We start from the raw sequence: 22,604 nt of genomic DNA on the forward strand, positions 1-22,604 counted from the left end.
AGTCCCAGAATGGACTTCTGGATGCAGCATCCACACAGAGAACCAGTTGTTCACCTATCTGAATCCCACCACTGGAGAGATCCAACCTAGAACTAAGGAGAAATTTTCTGAGAGCAAAAGCAATTAACCAGTAGAAAGGCTTATCTAGAGAAGTTGTGGATGTTCATCCCTGGAAGTTTTTAAGAAGAGATTGGACAGTCATTTGTCTGGAATGATAATGGGGTCTCTTACTTAAGCAAGGTCCCTTCCAACTCTGTTATTCTATATTCTGCAGAAGTAAACATGCCTTCAGCCAGAGAAAGTAATAGAAGAAAGGCTGGGGGGTCTTCGCATGATTGTTCTTTACTTGCAAACAATAGATTAAAATTATCTTGCATTCAGTTCCATTAATTCCTTTCTCCTTAATCACAGAAACCAATTAATTCCACATTTGTTTATGATTTTTTTTAGGGAAATCCAGATTAATTATTTACTTATTTATTATTTTTGTGTAGCTTGATCCTGAAATATCTGTATTGCAAATTTAAAAAAGAAGAAGAAGAAGTCACAGAATGAATTCACAGTATGCCGTAGCTCATCCATCCATTATGTAGCTTTTTCCATTAAGGATCACTGACTAATGGATTTCTGATGTAGATGGAACTTTTTTTTTTTACGCTACAGAGATATAGCTGTGACAGGTGAGATCACTGTAGTTTTAACAGATAGTCTTTTAAGCTTGAGAGTTTGCTTTGGTGCTCTTTGAGCATTCATGCACAATCAATGATACTTTGTTTAGCCAAGTTTTGTTTTCAGAAAAACACAAAATACATTGGTGTCAGCCTTCTTTCTTTCATTCTCTCCATCAGTTATGAAGACATCAGGATTTGCTTGATCATATTATTAATAAATATGCATGATTTTTTATAAGGATCTACATCATCTTACAGTTAGGTTTTTATAGGCCTTACATTATACGAATTTTCTTAGCAGCAAAAGACCTTTGAAAGGATTTCACTTTTCTTGAACAATTGAAATATATATTATTTTCTAACAGCCAAAGCTGCCTTCAATATTGGGGATTTATCAATCCTAAATGAATCCTGAATATATATACTATACTGTTTTATAATTATTTTATTTATTTATTTATTTTATTTTAATTCCATTTATATCCCGCCCTTCTCCGAAGACTCGGGGCGGCTTACAAGGTTAGCAGTAATAATAATAATATAATCTGATATTAATTTTAAAATATGTTAACAATGTGACCTATTGCTTCTTGGCTTCCTCTTATAATTAAAATTATTAAATAGAATTAAAAGTATTAAGTTTAAACATTGCAGCAAGAAAAGTGTTTTAGATATAAATGCAATTATACTGCTGCTGTATTGTGAGTTCTTAGCAAGCATGAGGCAAGACAAGAGGGTGAAAGCAGGAACATTGCTTTATTAGGCAAACAGCAACAGAATTGAGAACAGAGGCTTTTGCGCAGCTACTTATATGGTTGGCCACTAGGTGGCGGCCAATAGGTTTAAAGGAACTCATTCTCACCCCAAAGCATCCAATGATCTTACTGGAGACTGCATGTCTGGCTAATCAGCGACCATTACACAGACACCCCAACTGAGCAAGCTTAAGCAGCATTGAAAAGACACGTGAAAAGCAGTTTAAGCAAAACTCAATTCATTACAACTGCTATGGTTTATATAGTTTTTAAAAAGCTGTTTTGTTGGCTGCACTATGATCCACACCATTATAGTATAGTTTGTTTCTATATACATTCTATATACATTTAGCATTTCTATAAGTTTGATTGTGTGTGTGCATTTGACCTAATTGGGATTTGTTCATTTGTGTTTACTATATTGCTTTCCCCTCAATTTAGGTTTCTATTTTTGTATGTGAGTGCTTTTCTTTCAAAATATAGTCAGAGAAATTCCACATGTTGCCTGTGCATGTATATGAGGCATGTTTCTGCATGCAGTCATGTTGCATCTATTTGTAGCTTGTGTACTTATGCTTTGTATAAATCTTCCCTAGTTGGATCCAGATGGGCATCAGAGATCTATTCCTAGGTTAAAAGGTAAAGGTAAAGGTTCCCCCACACATGCGTGCTAGTCGTTTCCAACTCTAGGGGCCGGTGCTCATCTCCATTTCAAAGCCGAAGAGCCAGCGCTTGTCCAAGGACGTCTCCGTGCTCTTGTGGCCGGCATGACTAGACGCCAAAGGCGCACGGAAAGCTGTTACCTTCCCACCGTAGTGGTCCCTATTTTTCTACTTGCATTTTTACGTGCTTTCGAACTGCTAGGTTGGCAGAAGCTGGGACGAGTAACAGGCGCTCACTCTGTTACATGGCACTTGGGATTCGACCTACCAAACTGCCAGCCTTCTGATTGACAAGCTCAGCGTCCTAACCCACAAGCTTACTTACTTGTGAGAAAAAGTGAGTATGTATGTATACATTTCTGCTGCTATATATAACACATTTCTGGAGTTTTTTTCTGTGGTAGGCAAACAAGACAAAGATGTTTACATTAGGGCATCACTTTTTTTGCATCATCTTGATTTATGCCATGTAAGCTTATGCTTTTGTGTGTACATGTATAACTATGTGTATAAAACAATGTCTGTGACAGAATGATTTCTCAATGTATATGCAGGAGAGAAACTGATTAATTTTAAATGTGTGCCTTATTCTACAAATCAGTCATTAATTCAATTAATAGTTTGTGTTTACCTAGCCTTGTCAAAAGTGTATATTTCTATTCTTCAATAGAAATAAGAAAAAAATATATTTAGGCCAGGTTTCAAGATGATTTATTGTATGCTCCTTTGGCGTTCTTCTGTTTAACAAATAGATACCCTAGATCATGACACATTGTATTTCATTCCTTTTTTTCTCCCAGAAAGACAATAATAGAACCTCCTCCTTTAATCCAAGCCCTCTGAAGATAAACCAGTATTATATTAAATGGCTAATACAAAATTGTCTGCATGGCCTTGGCGAATTTCAATTAAAGGCTAAACTAGCATTGATCAAATATAGAATAAAACGTACTGGGTAAAAGGAAAAAACAAACAGGTGACAGTGAGTCAATCTTTCCTGATTCAAAAGATTAGTGTTTTTTTTCTTTTCATAATACAGTCTGCATATCAAGTTAATAAGGAATGGTATATAAGTCAGGAGCAATCCTTTCCCAATTTTAAAATATTTGGTTATGTATATTTAGTTATGTATTTTATTTTAACCTTTGCTTTGTAATCATCATACAAATTCTTGAAATTAGATTAAGTAGACTATTTTTAAAGTGCTAATCAGTCTTTTGTGATCTGCCTAGTTATCATGTCATCAATAAACCATAATATGTGTACTTTCAAACACCCTGCTTTTTTTTTATCCATTAGATATTCCCCGTAATGCATTGGGTATCTCCAACATGCAGTACATGCACATTCCCCAATTAACAAATGCTAGTGTTTCTGGGTTTCAAAGCACATATGAAAACAGAGGAGCAGCCAGAGAACGACAAGCTGCTCTAGTTCCTTTCTAGAAAAGACTGCAGCTAACCTTAACCCTAACTAAGTAACCCTAACCCTAAAAATTCATCAGCTAATTTATTTCAATCTATCTATCATTCCAACAATGGTTTATTAATTTACCCTAGGTGAGTATTGACCGCAATTAATCCTTAATCAATAATAGAAAAAACGACCATAACTGTTGGGATCTGAAGTGGAATGTCGTAAGTATCTTTAGCTTTATTTCAAAAGCATGTGGAATTTCTAAAATTGTTTGGTGACTTAAGTATTCTTAAGGATTGGCCTTTGTTGTTGTTGTTATTATTAGAAAATAAACTGGTGCTTTCCAGGCCCCTGGCCATTGCTGTGTTTTCATGTCTTCTTCTAAAGTACAAGGAGCCCTTGCATCAGCTTGCAGGATTTTAAATAGTTTGGTTGGCATTTTATTAGCTCACGTAGCCTGTGGTGCAGCAGTATCTTCTAAGGGTCATTTAACTTCTCGTTCCGGAATGTCTGATGCAACTTAAGTATCACAAATTTTGTATATATCAATGATTTGGAGATAATTCTTTTTCTACAATTCTTTAATATATCTTTAATATAGCTTCTTTATATTTTCTTCTCTAATACTTCTTTTCCTGCTTTGTATTTTATAATGATTACGTTATCTTTACGTAAAGGTTTCCTTCCTTTCCTTAAATACTTCGCTTTATTAAATAGACCATATTAAAGAGATCACATTTAATTTGTTTGCATTTGCTTATTACTTAAATAGATTTTCTTGCTTTGTTTTCTGAAATTCAGAATTTGATTGTACATTTTTTTCTATCTTCCTTTTATTTTCCACCGGATTTCTGCTATTCTGTTCTTTTTTTTCCAGTTTGGGATATTTTTGCTTCCCTGATTTTTAAGGATATCATGCATCCAAGTCAGAGTTCTTGGAGCACTTTACCAAATCTAGCATGTTACATTTATTATTTAACTTCACTGTCTAACCGTATAACAAGTTGCTTGCTAGTCTGATGATTTTGTTTTATTTGGTTCAAGTTAGATTCTTGCAAGAATAAGTTAATTTATCTTCAGTCAAATCTTTTTTTCCTGACCGAATAGAGCTTCTCTATCTTTTCAAACATATAATTAATTTTATATTTGTGATGTTCATCTATATTTACCTTTCATACAATTGTAAGAATTACAGTATCTATTATAAACCATCAATTTTATTGACAGATCTCTATTTGTCTAGGATGATCAAAGTCTCCCAGTTCAGGAAATTTCACTATGTGTTCTCACCCTTAGTTGGTATTCATGGATGTGTTCTCCTAGTCTTCTTGTTTGACTGACACAGTAGCTGTCATACTCTTTATACTGTGAGTTGTAGATATCTCCTGTTTTGTTCTTCTTGAGCTACTGGATCTTTTGGTTTATTTAAGATGTTTTGGAAGACTTTAGTTGGTTTAAGTGCTACAGTGATGCTATGTGATTCTAAAAGTCTGTTGGAGAAATGTTAAAGTATCCTGATTAAAACAGCAGGGATAAAGTTGACAAATTATGTTAGCTTCCATATTTCCTTATTAGTGTTATGAACCTTGTGCAATTATCAAGCTTCTCTTCTCTTCTCTTCTCTTCTCTTCTCTTCTCTTCTCTTCTCTTCTCTTCTCTTCTCTTCTCTTCTCTTCTCTTCTCTCTCTTCTCTCCTCTCCTCTCCTCTCCTCTCCTCTCCCCACTCCCCTCCCCTCCCCTCCTCCCCTCTCCTCTCTGCTATATAGTATTTTTTATTATTACATTATCTGCAGCAAGCTTTGCCAGAATGGTTACTTTATTGCTCTCAGGTTTTTCATGTCAACACATGTAAAAATATAGATCATAGCACTATTTGTTCTTAGGTCCAAAAATATGACCAGCCATAGAGTGGTTTCATTTAGAAGTTATAGAAATCTTTGTTTCATTCTGATGCCATTAAGAAGCTCAGATCAGCCATAATAGATAGCCTTTAGTTTAAACTACTTCTGAAGCAGTTAAAAATTGTGGAGAAATTATGATAAAAATAATTGCTACCAAATAGATTGTAGAATCATGATGTGCAGGGATAAATAAATAAATTAGTACTTCTGTAATGTCACCCTGAGATCAGGACATATTTTATACATATTAATGTATAAAAGTTCTAAGTGAAGAATTCTAGTGAAGAAAATGCAATAGCATAACAACAATGTAAATGAAATAAGTTTCGGAGGAGAATATTACTGTGGTACAGGTTATTTCTGTGAGCTAATTTAATTCTCCAAGTGAAGTTTTACTGGAGTAGAACATTACATCATGCTCTCTGCTTCTTTTTACATTTATGATGCATTCTTCATAAAATGGTTGGAAAACAATGGCACAAGCTATCTTGTTTCATAATAACTTTTTTAAAAAAAATGTAACACTGGATAAATAAGTAATGATATTGCTCTTTAGCATGCATCCTGGGAAAACTAATGCAGCAAGTAGAGTTTCCATTGGGATAGATATTATATATTCATGCAACTCCTTCTCCTGCATCTTTTTTAAAAAAATCAGTACCACTGAAAAATGAGGAAATTGATTGAAAGGCCCCTGGAACATCATAAAGTTGCACAGAAAATACCAGAGAGAGGGTATTTTTGTACACATAGCACAACTCTTCAGAGTAGTTCAACCTTCCTACCCACACATCATCTGAATGAAGACTATCCAACTGTTTGTCTATTGATCTAATGATGAATTCATATATTTAGATTATGAAGGCACAAAGTCCAAGAGTTAGAAAGCTTATCAAATACTGTATTCAGATGCACAATTATTATTATAGAAAAGAGTACACCTGTCTTCAAGGAATTCAACCTTTTGTGGAGTTTTGGACATTGATTGTAAGTTTTATAGAGGTTTTGTCATTAAGTTAAGACATTTTGCTATTTAATACAAAAGTATATAAAGTATATGAATTTGGCCCCAGATAAGCATGGTTATGGATAGAGTTATCCCATTCCTGTTATGTAATCATTGGTATCTTGACAGACACAAACATACACACACAAACACTATGCACACATTCACACACACACAAGTACATACACACATACATACTGTGTGTATGTGTGTGTGTAAAACATATTCAGTATAAGGTATATTTAATTGGAAATAAGTTCTATAGAAGTCATTGGACCTAATAAAATTGGAATAGAATTAGTAAAATTTGAAATAGAACATTTAACATGGGTGACTTTATTTATTTTATTTATTTATTTTAATTCCATTTATATCCTGCCCTTCTCCGAAGACTCAGGGAGGCTTACAAGCTTAGCAGTAGCCTTCATTCTATGTATATGCCTGCTTATTAGGGCTTTCACACACACACACACCCCAAGCGGCATTATTACAAAGTCAGCTTATTGCCCCCAACAATCTGGGTCCTCATTTTACCTACCTCGGAAGGATGGAAGGCTGAGTCAACCTTGAGCCTGGTGGGATGCGAACCTGCACTAATTGCAGGCAGCTGGTGTTACTTAAGGAGGCAGGACACACAGTCAAATATTTGCAGAATGCTTTGAAACCTGCCCCAGTATTTTTCCCCCTCTTGTTTAAATATACTTCATTCCTTCAGGTATGGGATCATCCCTATAATTATAGCTTTCATATTTTGTTTGTTTCCACATTATATTGCTAAAAGAACAAAAATTAAGTCTAAAATGTTCCATTCACTCATGGTAAATGAGAAAATAATAACTGTACCAACTGCATTTTACTAAAGAGCAACTTTTACATTTCTTAAGTAACAGATAAAACGGTAGAAAAAAGAAAGAAAAGCAAGAGTAAAGAAGCATAAAAATAACATACTACTTAAAATATATATCCCTCCTAAGCTAATATGTATTTATTTCCTAAATTTCTTATTTTTAACCATAATTAAAAATATGTTTAATCTTTAAATATTCTATTTAATACATCTAGTTATCTAGTCCTTTAACTTATTCAAAACATTAAAAATTAACAGTATATTATATTTAGTAAATGAATCTATGCACTGGTTAGTGTACAAATTTGAGTGAACTGAGGACTTTAGTTTGAAATTTTGAGTTTTTATAAAAAAATGTGATAACATTGTATTCACTATTACTACGAACTGTGTACTAATTTGTAATAGAATAAAGATCACTTTATAGGCAGCAAGTTATTAAGTTCCACTGATTTTCAATCTCTAAAGCCATCAAAAATATAAATCTTCTTTAACAATGTTTGCATTGTATTTTAACACTGGTTTACACTGGTTTAAAAACAATCAAATTCTTCCAATTATTTCTATATATATATACATGGTCCTGCCTCTGAAGAAAGTGATTTTTTTTCTATTGTAAAGATATAAAATTAAATTGACAAATTATCTTAGTGAAGTCATAATCTCCTCAGCATTGTTCTGCACTTGAGAAGCAGGGGATACAAAGCTGTTCAATGCAGGCCTTAAATACACCTCTTATCAAAGTCACTAATCCCTCTTGAAGATTTGTGTGATCTTCATAAATGTCCTTGTTTTATGTTATCTATATCTACTTTATATATAGATTTGAATATTGGCATCAACACTTGAGAAACTATAGAAATAACTTTTCAAAATACAAATAAGGGGGAAAGATTGATTAGAAGACAGGCATGCTAAATATACATTTCAAATAAATAAATAAAGTTGGCCTTCTATTGTTTACACCAGGCATGTCAAACCCGTGACATCACGTGATGTCACACAACATATTGTGACTTTTCCCCCATTGCCAGCAATAGGATGGGCATGGTTTTGATGAGATGCATCCAGCCAGCAGGCCGACAGTTACATGCCTGGTTTAGAGTGGAAGGGAAACAGAACGTGACGAAACTGAATTGTAAGCCCCCCAAAGTCATTTATGTGTGAGTTGGGCAACTATATAAGTTTGTTTAGTAAATAAATAATAAAAATATAATAATATAATATAATATAATATAATAAATATAATATAATATAATATAATATAATATAATATAATATAATATAATATAATATAATATAATATAATATAATATAATATAATATAATATAATATAATATAATATAATATAATATAATATAATATAATATAATATAATATAATATAATATAATATAATATAATATAATATAATATAATATAATATAATATATAATATAATATAATATAATATAATATAATATAATATAATATAATATAATATAATATAATATAATATAATATAATATAATAATATAATATAATATAATAATATAATATAATAATATAATATAATATAATATAATATAATATAATATAATATAATATAATATAATATAATATAATATAATATAATATAATATAATATAATATAATATAATATAATATAATATAATATAATATAATATAATATAATTAATATAATATAATATAATATAATATAATATAATATAATATAATATAATATAATATTATAATATATTGTGTTATACAGTGTGACTGATTTTACAGATTGGGGCTCTTTCTTATGTTAGTGCTGTACCAATCTGGGATTGGCAGCATGTACTATTAAGTTCTTTCTAAGTTGCTGAAAAGATACTTTGCAAAGCAATTTGTACCCCACTGATGTGAATGCTTCCTCATCTATTTGCTTGGATCCCATTCTTCCTACTGGAATTAAGGCACCATTCTTGATTGATCTGAAAATAATTCTGACTTTATATTTTCTTTCCATGGCATCCCATATAGTGAGCCATTTTTGAGGATGAGACAGGGCAAAACTCTTCTTGATTAACTTTCATTTGACCTGCTGGAAATATTTGTCTATTTTTTAGGCCTCAATAGTGAAGACACTCAGAAAACAACAAAAAATATTTTAGGGCTTGGGGGGAAAATAGAGTGTGTATGAAGATACACAGATAAGGCTCTTCCCTTAGAAATAGAAATACATTTTAAAAAAAATATATAAAAAGATCATGATTCAATCCACAAGATTTCTCAGCTAAGATGAGATATACTTTGAAACACTAGAGAACTTTTGCAACAGTTTTTGTGTAAACTGTATCCTGTCCTTTAAAGCATATAGGAGGCTGGAGAGAAATTAATGATATCTCCTAGCCAGTGCTTTTTTGTAAAAGAAAAAGGTGCCGGAACTCACACATGTCATACAACCCGCCTTGCCTACCCTACAAGGTTCCATCCAAAAAAGGTGCCGGAACTCGGTTCTATGAAAAAAAAGCCCTGGTCCTAGCCAATATGGCAAAGTAGAAAAGGTGACATAATAGATGATATTCCACTAGTCACTCCATTATGGGTAATGACATTGAGAGCAAACAACTCTCTACACATTGCAATAACACTGAGAAAAATACTAGTAGCCATTACTGCTTTGTGCAAAGTAACTTCAGGTATTTATTTCTTCGCATTTTCCTTTCTCACATTACTCACATAATGTATGAAGTAGCTGAAACTTTTCAACAAGCAAAGAAATTAGTTTAGAATCCTAGTAAGGCTGAATATGTAAAACAACTACTGTATATCGGTAAAGGTGATGAGAATTGGACATGTTTTACCTATTTCCCTCAGACACTTCAGTCGCCCACATGACTATAGAAGCTTCAAGTTCAAGAATAATCTCATTATTTTCTATAAGAAAAGACCACTCCAGAGCCATTTTAAATGACTCAGATGCTGGAATAAATATATAATATTAGAACTATAAACATTGTTCAGACTACCAAATGCAATTAACTGTTCTTATTGTTCTGATTTATGCCTTTGATATCAATGCATAGTTTAAATGGGTCATGCCAAATAATTATAACAATCATTTCTACCTTCTTCTCCTTTCAGTTTCAGAACAAAAATACATCCCAGTAAGATATGTTATTATTTCAGTAATAGAACTGATTTTCCATTCTGTATATCCGATATATTTAAAAACCCTCTCCAAGGTCAAAATCAACTGGAATATGCTATGCATGAGATCATATGCTGCTCTTTGATTGTCTGTGCACAACAACAGGTAGTAAGCATTTACTTTACTAAAAATGTAGCAATCTTAAACAAAGATAGCTAAGCATAATGAAACACAAAGGTAAGTAAATGAAATACAATAATGTTTTAGTATGAAATGAGTAATAAAAGTATGACTAGCAGCATAACTTTATCAAGAAAAAGAAAAAAAGATAATTTCAAGATGTATTGTATCCAGAGTGCAGAGAACTATTATAAAATATCATTTCGGGTGTTCAGCAATTATACTGCAGAGGCCAGAACGTAATGAAAATGGATAGGAAATAAAACACTGTGTTTGCTTCAGTGAGATTTTGGGTTTTTCTGAGGTAATGAAATTTGGCTCCTTTAAAAAATTTAGGAAGAATTAGATGAAAAGAAGACGTATTAACCAAGTTATTTTCCCCCTCAAATCTTAGTAATAAATTGTCAGGAAGAGGAGGAAGGGAAAGGAAATATGAACAATTCCAAAACATAACACAGTCATCTTCACAGTCATCGCCGTGGTTTCAATACAGGTGGAGGAGGAATTTGTTAAAAATTGTTACTGTTCTTTTTTTCATAGCAGCAATACCAGTTTCATGAATGATATAAGAATTCCAATTGGACAATAAATAAGCACATCGTAACAGGTTTGGTGAAAGACTTTTGACAGAACATCTATCCAACCAATAATGTGGAGCTGCACTGACTAGCTTAGGCAACTAGAATTTTCACTGGGTTGTTTTAAAAAGAAGTAATATCACTACCTTCATCCCTGCCTGCTAGTTATAATGACAGATTAGGTATGAGCTTCAGTTAATGTATATGATATGGGAGAAGAAATGGTTTTGCTCACTGCTACGTCGTCTCCACCTGCTACCATCAACTTTCAGTGAATCCCCAAATGAGGGAAACGTCCTCCTTTTGGCTAGCAAAACTTAAAAAGGATATGTGGATGGTTCAATAAGCAAGAAGGATTTTATGGTTATGCAAAATGTATATCTAATCATGGATAAATGTAAAGGTAAAGGTTCCCCCGCACATGCGTGCTAGTCGTTTCCAACTCTAGGGGCCAGTGCTCATCTCCGTTTCAAAGCTGAAGAGCCAACGCTTGCCCGAGGATGTCTCCATGGTCATGTGGCCGGCATGCCTAGATGCCAAAGGTGCACAGAATGCTATTACCTTCCCACCGTAGTGGTCCCTATTTTTCTACTTGCATTTTTACGTGCTTTCAAACTGCTAGGTTGGCAGAAGCTGGGACGAGTAAATGGCGCTCACTCTGTTATGGGGCACTTGAGATTCAACCCGCCAAAATGCTGACCATCTGATCAACAAGCTCAGTGTCCTAACCCACTGAGCCACTGCATCCCTATAAACTGCCAGAGGCTGCTGGGAAAAGCTACAAAACTGTAAGTTAAGGAGAAGTGGGTGGAGGGGCAGTAGCTAAGTCCTTGCTGATTGGACCCTCTTTGCTTTTAAACTGCCAGAGGCTGCTGGGAAAAGCTACAAAACTGTAAGTTAAGGAGAAGTGGGTGCAGGGGCACTGTAGCGGCCCGCGCACCTAACAGCGCACGAATCATATAACAAAATCAAAAATAGTGGTGGTATATTCAGGGCAAGTGAATCTGAGATTCCTTTCATCTCAGCATGTCTGGCTTAGTTCAGTGCAACACTTGTTTTGCAGCTGTCTTTTGCAGCACTCTTTTCAAACTGGGAAACTGTCCTATATGTACACAAATTACTAGTGTACAAGGACAGATTATTCATCTAGGGTCTGTAATCTGCACTCTTCAGGCAGAAATTAGGTGTTCAGTTCAGCCCTCCTACTCTACTGAGCCTCCACACTATCAGCCCCCTCTACCACAAAGATCCTGCAGGAGAAGGGCAGTGTGGACAACTGTGGGATCTGGCAGTGTGAGAGCTGTGAACCATAAACCCAAAACTTTAGCTGTGTCCCTGCATAACAGATACAGTGCCCTTGCTGACCTTAACAGGGATATTAAGGAAACAGGTCAAGGTAATTGTGATAACTCAAATAAGCAGGGATGAACTTGTTTCTGAAAGGGAGAAGTGCGAATCAGGTATTACACATCAGTCATGCAAGAAAAGAAAGGTACCCAAAAAGAGAAGCCACCTTCTGGTTGGTGACTCAGTTATAAGGGATGTTAATTTAGGAAAGGATACAGAGGTTTCAAAAGAGGTCAGGTGTCTTCCAGGTGCTACTGCCAGTAGGGACAAGAAGCGTATTTTTAAAATAGTCAACAATGCCAGCAAAGACTGTGATGTGCATGCCATTGTACATCTTGGCACTAACGATCTGTCCCAAAACGATGTACTCTCTGTGAAGAATGATTTCCAGAGCTTGGGGCAGGAACTCAGCAGAATAGGCTGTAGGCTCACTTTTTCAGAGGTCTTACCAGTGTATAAGAAGCAAAATGGAAAAGGCCAGTGTATAGCAGAATTTAATATGTGGCTAAAGGAGTGGTGTAAAGGAGAAGGCTTTGGTTATATTAGTCACGATGTCTGTAGCTGGTCCAATGAAAAAATGTACAAGAGATGGTCTGCATCCATCCAAGAAAGGGACTGAGTTACTTGGCAATAAATTCACAGCTTTTCTGAAGGAATATTTAAACTAAAAAACGGGGACAGTGAGTTAATTGATACAGAACATCACTGTCCCCGGCAATCTAAGAAAATAGGGGAACTTAGGCACCACACAAGTTATGTAGCAAGTAAACACAGGGTCAGTCATAAAGGACTCAAATGTCTGTACACCAATGCGTAGAGTAAAAACAGTACTCAGGGGGAACTAGAAATTCAGGTAAATGATGGCGGATATGATATTGTTGCCATTACAGAAACATGGTGGGACGAAACCCACAAATGGAACACACAGCTAGAGGGATTTAAATTATTTAAAAGAAATAGACTAAACAAAAGAGGTGGAGTTGCTCTCTATATAAGAAATAACTTTATCTCTACAGAAATAGAGCACAACAATGATGAAAACTGTAAACTTGAATGTATTTGGGTCAATATAAAAGGGGAAAAAATGACATTGCCATAGGTGTATACTATAGGCCGCCCAACCAAGCAGAGGAAATAGATGAACTTTTTGCTAGTCAGTTAACTAAGGTATGTAGGAAGCGCATCACAATAGTAATGGGGGACTTTAATTACCCTGATATCAACTGGGAGAAAAATTCTGCACCAAGTGGAAGATCTAACAGATTCCTGACAAACCTAGCAGACAATTTTCTCTTCCAAAAAGTAGAGAAGGGAACTAGGGGATTAGCCATATTGGATTTAATTCTCACTAACAGAGATGAAATGATAGAAAGTGTCAAAGCCACAGGAACCTTGGGGGGAAGTGATTATGCAATATTGGAATTCAACATTATGGAAGCACAAGCAATAGAATATAGCCAAACTAGAGTCTTGGACTTTAAAAGAGCTAATTTCAATAAACTTAGAGAGACCTTGGGAAGAATTCCATGGATGAGAATCCTAAAGGGGAAAAAAACTCAAGAAGCTTTGGAAATTTTGAAAAGTGAGATAATAAAGGCCCAGTCTAGCACAATACCAACAAAGAAGAAAAATAACAGCTTTCAAAAGAAACCAGCATGGCTACATAAAGAACTCTCTGATAAACTGAAAGATAAAAAGGACAAGTATAAGAAGTGGAAAGAGGGGCACATAACTAAGGCAGAATATCGGCAAACAGCCCGTGCCTGCAAAGATGAAGTGAGGAAAGCTAAGGCTCAAAATGAACTAAGGCTTGCAACCAAAGTCAAAAATAACAAAAAAGCTTCTTTCAACATATAAGAAACAAGAAAAAAGTTAAGGAAATAACTGGTCCATTAGTGGGGGAAAGTGGCAAGAAGGTGACAAGCAACAGGGAGAAAGCAGAACTATTTAACTCGTTTTTTGCATCTGTCTTTACACAAAGGGAAAAAACAGTCCAACCTACCAAAACCAGTGCCATAAAAAACAGAATAGAAACGCAAGTTAAGATAGGCAAGAACATGGTAAGTCAGCACCTGTCCAGCCTAGACAAGTTCAAATCACCAGGCCCAGATGGATTACACCCCAAGGTTCTGAAGGAACTGGCAGACATGATCTAAGAACCACTGAAATATACACCTTGATGCGAACAAAGTTATCACTAAAAGCCAACATGGGTTTGTCAAAAACAGATCATGCCAGACAAACCTTATTACATTCTTTGACCAAGTGACAAAACTAGTGGACCAGAGGAATGCTGTAGATATAACTTACTTGGACTTCAGTAAGGCATTTGATAAAGTAGATCACAACCTACTACTTGATAAGATAGAAAAATGTGGGTTAGATAGCATCACCACCAGATGGATTCGTAGCTGGCTGACAGGCCGTACTCAGCGTGTGGTCCTCAATGGAACTGCATCTACATGGAAGGAAGTGTGTAGTGGGGTACCCCAGGGCTCTGTTCTGGGCCCAGTACTCTTCAACATCTTCATCAACGATTTGGATGAGGGGATAGATGGGGAACTCATCAAATTTGCAGATGACACCAAGCTGGCAGGAATAGCCAATACTCCAGAAGATAGGCTTAAGTTACAGGAGGATCTGGACAGACTCGAACACTGGGTGCTATCTAACAAAATGAAATTCAATGGTGAAAAAAGTAAGGTTCTACATTTAGGCAGGGAAAATCAAATGCACAGGTATAGTATAGGTGGTACCTTACTCAATAGTAGTAACTGTGAGAGAGATCTCGGAGTCCTAGTGGACAATCACTAGTTTGTATGCAATATTTATTGTAGTATATTTATTATTTATTTATTTATATATTTATTTATTTATTTATTTATTTATTTATTTATTTAATTTGTATACCGCCCTTCTCCTGAAGGACTCAGGGCGGTGAACAGGGCAATACATAAAAACAAGATACAAAAATTAAAAAATATTAAAAAGTAATTAAACAGTGCCCATAATAAATTAATACAGATTAACAGTTAAAATCCATTTATAAAATCCAACCCCGTCCCATCAGGCCAGGCCAGCTTGTTCAAAAAGATGGGTTTTAAGATCGCGCCGGAAGGAGCGGAGATCGGGCGCCATCCGGAGCTCGACCAGAAGATGGTTCTGAAGATCCGGTGCACCCACAGAGAATGCCCTCCCCCTGGGGGCCACCAGTTGGCATTCTTTGACCGGTGGCACCCTGAGGAGGCCCTCTCTGTGGGAGCGTACTGGGCAGAGGGAAGTTGATGCCAGCCGCAGGTGCTCCCCAAGGTATTCTGGACCCATGCCATGGAGGGCTTTGTAGGTCATTACTAACACCTTGAACCTCACCCGGAAGACAACTGGTAGCCAATGCAGCTCGCGGAGCAAAGGTGTGACATGGGAGTGTCGGGAAACTCCCAACACCACTCTCGCGGATGCATTCTGTACCAGTTGGAGCCTCCGAGTGGTCTTCAAGGGTAGCCCCATGTAGAGAGCGTTGCAGTAGTCAAGACGAGAGGTCACGAGCGCATGAGTGACCGTACGTAAGGCATCCCGGTCTAGATAGGGCCGCAACTGGCGCACCAGGCGAACCTGGGCGAAGGCCCCCCTAGTCACAGCTACTATATGGTCTTCTAGGGAGAGCTGTGAATCTTGGAGGACACCCAAGTTGCGAGCCCTATCTACAGGGGGTAATAACTCACCCCCCATAGTGAGGGGCGGGATATCCTGAATATCCCGAGATGCCAGTACGCACAGCCACTCAGTCTTGTCAGGGTTGAGTCGAAGCCTGTTCCTCCCCATCCAGACCCGGACCGCCTCCAGGCATCGGGACATCACGTCGAGGGTATCACTGGGGTGGTTTGGGGTCAAAATGAAAAGCTGGGTATCATCAGCATACTGATGATACCCAACTCCAAAACCACGAATGATCTCACCCAGCGGTTTCATGTAGATGTTGAACAGGAGAGGCGAGAGGACCGAACCCTGAGGAACTCCACAAACGAGAGGCCTCGCGGTCGACCTCTGCCCCCCTGCCAACAACGACTGCGAGCGTCCCAGGAGATAGGAGGAGAACCACTGAAGAACCGTGCCTCCCACTCCCAATCCCCTGAGACGCCGTAGCAGGATACCATGGTCGATGGTATCGAAAGCCGCTGAGAGGTCTAATAGGACTAGGACAGAGGAATATCCCCTGTCCCGAGCCCTCCAGAGATCATTCACCAGCGCGACCAATGCCATCTCCATGCTGTACCCGGGCCTGAAGCCCGATTGGTACGGGTCTAGATAATCCGCTTCATCCAGGACCAGAGGGAGCTGATGCACCACCACACTCTCAACAACCTTCGCAAGGAAGCGAAGTTTGGAGACCGGACGAAAGTTATTTAGCACAGCCGGGTCCAAGGCAGGCTTCTTGAGGAGAGGTCTTACCACCGCCTCTTTCAAGGTGGTGGGAAAACTACCCTCACTCAAAGAGGCAGATATGACCGCCTGGAACCAGCCTCGTGTCCCCTCCCAGAAGCAAAAATGATAGCTGGTCAGATACAGAAAAGCCAACATTTTCAATGAACTTTGTCTGGTAACCCATGTATCATTTCTGTAAAATGAACTCTTTAAGTGAGAGAACCAAAAGTTCATGATACCCAAAATATAATTAATAAGAGGGTTTTTGCACATCCTGGATATGCGAGGACCAGTTGTAAGTATCTCTTGTTCGGTATGAACAATTGCTAAATGACAGGCAGTTAACCAAGGACTACTTGCAACATTTGGTTTTGAAGGATTGGTCTGATACATTTTGCTTTTCCAGGTAAAAGAAATATATTCAAAATGATCCATTACTATAATTAGTCCTTTAAAATCTTTAGTCCATTTAGGGAATAACATTACTTCCTGGAAGAAGCAAAACCCTAAGTAGTATCATGTCTTTGTCTTTCCAGAAACAGAACTAATTACTATTATGCTTTAATTATCTGGCATTGATTGAGGGAAACTTATTAATTAAACTACAGCAACACTTAATGGTAAATGGGTTGTGCCTTTCTGTCAAAAATCATATCTGTCATTGTAATTTATTACTGTTAGTAATAAATGAGCAAACATTTAAAAAGCGGGACTTAAATTATAAGCTGTCTGATTTCACACTCTCCAACTCCACTTTTTTTATAGCAACAAAAGCTTTAAAAGCACCTGAAAATATGTTCCATGTTTCTTTTCACCACATTTTATCTCTTAATTTGTGAGTGCCAAGATTTCCAACCTATCAGCAACTTAAGAAGTGCTTGAACACATCTAGCATCTTCAATCTTTATTAAGCAGTGAAAAAACTTACAAACAGATAACCTTCATTGTCTGTTGTGTTATCCTTCCATATTGTACACAGGGCATTATTAATACTTTGCTATTTCATCTGAATAGTAAAAGTTTGACTATTAAAAAAAGGTAGGAATTAAAGTTTTAAGGTGTCAGCAGATTGTAAATATACCTCACTGCCTTATCCTTGAAATAATGTATTGACTTATATTGTTAACAGAAGTGAAGTTCTTCAAAGTGATTAAAGATGATTCAGTTTGAAATACTACTTTAGTACTACCCATGAATACACACACACACACAAACATAGATATTTATGCATGTGCATATGCACATGTATACTGTATGTATTCTTGTTTTTAGAGTGGTATATTAATAATATTTAATATTATCTGAATTGTCATTATCAGCCTTCCCTTTTCAAAATTCGTGGTAAGCATATAATGTTCAACAATGTGAATAAGCAATTGCTGCTTAATTTATATGATAATTGGTTAAGATGAGAAGTTTGTATATATCTTTAATATGCTCAGTGAATCATTAAAGAAGAGAAGGACATGGTCAGCTATACTTTGAGACTGATATATTGCTATATTGAGGGTATGAATGATTTAACTTTTTGAGTCCTAGCTAGTCAATGTACCTGAAAGCGTGGCTAGATCCCCATAAAAGGTTCTGTGAAAATAAACATGTTCCTACTTGTTAGTACAATGTATACCATAGATTGGTTGAAGCATAGGGGCAAAGGATAAAGAAGAGAACAATACTATATAAAAATACTCTAAAATCAGCTGTCACTGATATTAATTTCTCTTAGCAGTGTAAGAGCTTTTATGGTTCTTGTTTATTTTTTAAATGTTTATGCAGTGTATCCTATAATATATATATATATATATATATATATATATATATATATATATATATATATATATATATATATATATATATATATATATATATATATACTGTATTATTTACGTATTTGTTTGGTATGAAAGAGAGAAGTGATACTTATGGAACACTGTTTTGAAGATCAGATGGAAAGAGCCTAATTATTCCATACTGTTACATTTGGCAAACCAGCCCTTCAGACAGGTTGCAATGCTAACTGTGATTTATTGGCAAAATACTATTTCAGTGTAAGTGTATATAGCAACAAATATTCCCCCTCTGAATTCAACATTCAAAGTATTTTGCTCACATTAATTTTGAAAATATAGAAAACAAATCAATTAATAGAACAAAGTTTTCATGTTTTAATCTGTTAGCACATCCATAGTTCTTCTTCACCCATTAACTTCCCTTTTTTGGCATAAAGATGGGTCTGTCTGAAAATTGTGACAGAAAAAGTGCTGGCAGCAATAAAAGATGTTAGATAGTGAAATATTTCCTTCCTTTTGTTCTTACTGTACAATGTCCCCAGAAGAAAATTTCTTAAGAGAATGGGAATTGTATTTCATGCCACAATACTTCAGGGTTGAACTGAATTAATGAGTATTAATATATTAGTGAATAAACTCGAGTATCTGCTGTAGAATGAACATAGCATATTCCTAACATATACAATTCTTTTGTTCTTAATAGCATCAACCAAAGTTAATGGACATATTAATATTTTTTTCTAATTGGTTCAACCCATGTAATCTTTGAAACCAGCTAAGCTCATTATTTCTTCCTGCCAAAGTAAAATTATTGTATACAGTGCTCTACAAGAAAGCTGCTAGAAATATGAAAAATTAATTTGTTCAGATCCATCTGTTTGTGGTTGTGATTGGTAGTATTGTTCTCCTGCAGAGAAATTTGAAAGGAAAGATAATGTACTTTCAACATGAAGTTTTAATAAGGCCTTGGACCTTGTATTTACTCCTGCTGCTTTCTCAGCTGCCAGGATTCCTAGAAGAAAGAGAAAGAAAAGACAATGAACAGTGTTTATAACATCATACTGACAGGCATATTCATATAGCAAAGCAATAGTCATGTCTTAACTATGTTGACTGATTGCAACACAGTCAACTTAGCAACTATAAGACAATATTTTCAATGATTTGCTGTAGAATTTTGATAAATTTGGAAGTAAGTTGGAAGTAAGAAAAAGCCTTAAAAAAATAAATGATAGACTCTCTTGTTTCGTCAAGTATTCATGTTTCTTCCTTTAATTCATAGGATTCAGGATTCTTCCCCGCTACCCCTTGCCTCATCTCCAAAATGTGTGATGTGTGAAGTGTGTGTGTGTGTGTGTGTGTGTGTGTGTGTGAAGAGAGTGTGAGAAAGATTGTATTATTTAAACTTCTACTTACATCACTATATTGCACAGGACTTTGATATTAGCTATTCAGAATAAGGTAAGGTAAGGCAAGGCAAGGTAAGGTAAGAGGAGGGAGGCGAGATAAGGTAAGGTAAGGTAAGAGGTGGGATTAAAAAAGACCTAATAAAAAAGACAATTATTCTCAAAAGGATCTCCCCATCACACAAGATCCAGTATAATGGCTCCTTATTGAACCTTCTTCTACAGAGTACCATCACCAGGTACCACCAAAGTGGGTCTTCTCAGTTGTTGTTGTTCCCTTTCTCTGGAACAGGATCCATGCAGATATCTGGATTACACCTGCCATCTTAGTTTTCAGGAAATTTATTCAAACATAGTAATTCCATCATGCATTTAAGAGATGAAATGTTGTGGTCTTACACCACCTGATAGTGGAAAGTGTTTTGTTTTTTTGTTAGATTGAAAATGTTCATAGTGTGGTAATACTGTTCATGTTCTGGTTTTGGTAATACTTTTCTGTACAAAAATAATTGTGATTTGTTTTCTTTTAATGAAATTGCACTCAGTTCAGTTAATAGAAGTGATGCCACTTAATCACTTGCAATTAAAGCAACTTATAGGCCTAGTTGAATCAATCAAATAACTTTGCATAATAAAAAGGCTATTACTTTATATTCCATTTGCAGTTTAATAGAAACAGAAAACTAATGGTAGAAAAATACCTAATGGTCCATCATGTTTGCACTTTGAGTTTATTTCTTTTTCTTTTTCTTTTTAATTTATTAACATATTTACTATTTTTAATTATTATATTTATATATTTTTTATTTATATTCTTTTTTTTAGTTTTAACTTTTGTCAGATGATGGACATGTGTTTATCCTAAGCAAGTTTAAGCTCAGTTACTGGTGACTGATCCACTACGTCTGCTGGAGGTTGGTTCCAAGTTTCCACTGCTCTTTCTTCTGAAGTAATATTTTCTAACATTACTTTTGCTTCCCTTCTGTCAGTTTCAATTTAAGTTATGTCCTGTTCTTGATTTTTTTTTATTTTCAATCTTAATTTTGAAAATACTGCCTTTTGGAACCTTATTCATACCCTTAATATGTTTAAAGGTTTCAATCAGATCCTCCCTTTCACTTTTGTCCTCCAATATCTCCTGAGATGTTTTGTCCTCAGACCTTGCACCATTTTTGTTATTAGGACTCACTCAATCTTATTAATATCTTTTTTCAAGTGAGATCAGCAGAACTGGACACAGTATACCAAATAGGGTCTGACTAAAGCCCCATATAAAGGGAATAAAGCCTCTGTTTTCCTGCTGGTGATCCCTCTAGGATTCTGGGATTCTACATCCCAGAATTTTGTTTGTCTTCTCAGTTACCTTGCTGATTTTGTAGTCATCTTCTACACCCCTAAATCTTTTCCTTCCACCTTTGCTCCTATGGATCCTGCAATGTTTTGAATAAGTTTGTAGAATAAGCAGAAAAGTCCACAGAACTTTTGTGTCACTATATAACTGAATGGTCTAAAAGTACCCGTATCTATATGTGTTATCTATTGAAAAATAAGAGAGTAGAATTTGATGACTTATGACAATCATGGCTGCTAATGCATGTTAAACAAGGAATGAGATTTATTATATTGTTTTCTGAGAAAACTGTCTATTACTCTCTATAAATATGATCCTATTATAAGTATGAAGTAAAGGAATCAAACCTCTTTGGATTTCAACTTCATTAATGTATTAATGAAGTTTTTTATTAACTAAATTTTAAATTGCCAAATATTCTGAGTATTTGCCTCAAAAAATGCATAGGAATTCTGAAATGTGTGCTTGCTGTAGAAAATATAAGTATTATTTCATGGAAAATATATTTATAAGTGTCTGCTTTAAGAAATGTGCCTTAAGAAACATGTAAATGATATTTAAATGTAATTTTAAACTGCATATGATGTAGAAACAGTATGAAAGTGATTTATGAGTACATACATTTGACAAAGTAATGAACTGAAACTAGAATGTTTGCTACTTAATGAATATTTAGATAATTGGAGTTGTTCACTAAACGATGAAAAGGAATAAATGGGGAATGGAAAATAACAAAGAAAACGGGATAAAATCACTTTGGTAAAATGGAAATATAATTACATATCATTGACATAATTTTTGCTTGGACTAAATAGAAGTCACACTTGTGCACAAAAGATACAATGCAATTACATTTCTAGTTTCCTCAAATGGATCATTTTGTGGATAGCTTATTTTCGACTATCCTAGTGAAGTACCCTATGTTTCTGAGGGAGGAGTCCTATGTTATTTGCTACTGGTAATTATAAATATGTCAGATACCCACATACACATACACAAACATATGAATGTGACTGTGTGTGCACATACACAGATAAGCATACACACATTTCATTACATGCTCATGAATGTATTAACTTTATCTTCTAGTTTGTCATAGTGACAGTAGCAAGTTCATACAACAAAAATAAGATCTATTGTGTTGTGAATGATGA

This window comes from Vipera ursinii (assembly GCF_947247035.1).
Source record: "Vipera ursinii genome assembly, chromosome: 4".
Classification (NCBI taxonomy): Eukaryota; Metazoa; Chordata; class Lepidosauria; order Squamata; family Viperidae; genus Vipera; species Vipera ursinii.